Genomic DNA, 2,960 nt, shown 5'->3' with positions numbered 1-2,960 from the left:
AAATATAATTTATATTATTTTTTAATATATTTTCTTGTAGAAAAAATTTTTAAATTTCAAATTTATACAAACTGGTATTATTTTTTATTTAATTTTTTATTAAATAAATAAAGATAATGATATTCAAACTTGTAACCGATTAATCATAAAATTCTAATATAAAAAAATTATCTCAATTTAATAACTTAAATTAAATATAATTTATATTATTTATTAGCATCTTATATTTATCTTCTTATCATCACTCTTAACGTTTAATCGTAGTTGTTCTTGTGTAAAAATTCTTATACTCGTAACAGGGAGTTATAATTTGTACGGAGGTTGCATTTTGACTTCAAAAAAAAAATAGAAGAAGAAGAAGATGCCTGACCACCCTACAGCCACGTAGTGAAACAAACAACAAATCCTAATTACGATATGGTTGTAGCAAAAATTATATACCAAATGGCTGTTTTTTGTTTTCTCATTGCTCAGAAGATACAAAAAGAACACCACGGGAACAGGGGAGCAACCCGTGCGAGAGAAAACTATGTAGCTCAAGGGATAAGAGCCTCAAAAGCAAATGAAAGTAGCCAAGCAAAGGGACCCCAGCGAACAGACTGCCAAAGAACAGAAACAAATACTGCGAAGTTCACATCCGTCCTGTAAAGTCAGAAGAACGTCTTACTCCCTGCTTAGCCAGCAGGTCTGCCATGCTATTAGCGGTGGCGGGAGAGCGAACCGGTAGGTTTGAAGCAGTCAGGATAAATAAAATAATTTGTTTTATTCCATAAATAACAAACTTATATAAGTTATAAATTCTTTAACTTACCTTTTTTCTTCTTCAGTGTTTCTCTATTTTATTTTCTATACTCAATAATATAAACTTAACTTATTATTTATACATAGAATAAAAATATAAAAAAATCAAAATTCCATATATGAAAAATAATAACAATATAAAAGCAGCTAGTGGTTGTAATTGGTGACTATCATCCTAAATCTTTTAGATTGAGTTTATGACAACAAATTTTATTTTTAAACTCGATGAAGGGATGTCATTTCAAATATGATAAATGCCTCTTCCTCCAATGGTTTTGTAAATACATTTACAACTTGATTATTTGTTTTGTAAAATATCACTTCAACTTCTTTATTCTTCTCACGCTCTTCGATAAAGTTATGACGTGTTCACTTCTTTTATAATACACTGGGTTCTTTGTTAATGCAATCGGTGATCGATTATCAATATAATTCTTTGTAGGATTTTCTTAAGAAAATCTTAAATGCTTCGGCATGTTCTTTAATCATATTAACTGGCATAGAGTTGAGTTGGCAGCAACATACTCGGCTTCACAACTTGATAACATTATTATCAATTGCTTCTTAGATGACCATGTAAAAGACATATCTCTCATAAAAATAAAAATAAAAATAAAAATATAAACCTTATTGTGTTTTTCCTTTCATCCAAGTCTCTTTCCCAATCATTATCTAAGCATTGAACAAGATTGAAGTTTTTACTTGAAGTATAAAACATACCTCCAGTCATTGTTCCTTTCATATAGTGGAGAATTTTCTTAGCTACATGCAAATTTGACCGATCTAGCATCTCCATATATCTACTAATAAATTATACTCCATACAGTATATTTGATTTGGTTCATGTCAAGTATTGCAAACTTCCCACTAAACTTTTAAAGTAGGTTGGATCAACATTTCCTACCTTACTTGATAACATTACTATCGATTCCTTCTTAGATAACCATGTGAAAGATATATCTCCCATAAAAATAAAATTAAAAAAACAAATCTTATTGTATTTTTCCTTTTATCCAAGTCTTTTCCTCAATTATTACCTAAATATTCAACAAGATTGAAGGTTTTACTTGAAGTATAGAACATACCTCCAATCATTGTTCCTTTCATATAACAAAGAATTCTCTTCGCTACATTCAAGTGAGACTAATCTAGTATCTCCATATATTTATTGATAAATTATACTCCATAGAGTATATCTGATCTGGTACATGTAAAGTATCGCAAGCTTCCCACTAAGCTTTTAAAGTAGGTTGGATCAATATTTCCTACCTTACTCTTTCTCAATTTGACTTCATTTTCAACTGGAGTTAATACTAAATTGAAGCTTTTCATCTTGAACTTTTCAAAAATATATTTGGCATAACCTTTTTGGGATATAAAAATTCTCTCTTCTTTTTGTATTATTTTTAAGCCAAGAAAGTGTGTCATTATACTAATGTATATCATCTCAAACTTTTGCACCATGCTTTTCTTGAAATCCCTAAATATGGTAAGATTGTTACTGGTAAAAAACAGATCATCAACATATAAGCATGTAAATAGTGTGCTTTTATCATATTCTTTCTTTACATATATTTCATATGAATATGAATATTTTTCAAATTATTTTCTTGAAAATACTTGTCAATTCTGGTATTCCAAGTATGCGGAGCTTACTTCAAACCATAAAAGGCTTTCTTCAACTTGTATACTTTGTTATGATTATTAGCTTCAACATATCCAAATGGTTGTTCAAAATAGATCTCTTTTTTTTATAAAGATATAAAAAAATGATGACTTCACTTCAAGTTGATAAATCTTTCATCTATGTTGTGTAGCTAGTGAGATCATTAGTCTAATTATATCTAGCCAGGCTGCAGAAGCAAATACTTCTCCATAGTAAATGCCTTTTCTCTTATTATAGATTTTTTTCCACTAATCTTCCTTCATATCTTTGTACTTTGTCTTTTGTATTCTTTTTTATCTTATAGACCTATTTGACACCAATTGCTTTATTGCTTTCTTGTAGATTAGTCAGTTGATTAGTACTTAAAAGTGCATTTTTATCATGGTTTTATATCATCATTTTGCACTTGAAGTATCAATAACTCCTTAACCAAAGCATATTTTATAATAATATATCTAATAATATAAGATAACTTTAATTTGTGGTAAATGTC

Source organism: Populus euphratica, unplaced genomic scaffold, assembly GCF_000495115.2.
Source record: "Populus euphratica unplaced genomic scaffold, PopEup_1.0 scaffold155.1, whole genome shotgun sequence".
In the NCBI taxonomy this organism is placed as follows: Eukaryota; Viridiplantae; Streptophyta; class Magnoliopsida; order Malpighiales; family Salicaceae; genus Populus; species Populus euphratica.
Note: the sequence above shows the minus strand (reverse complement) of the source record.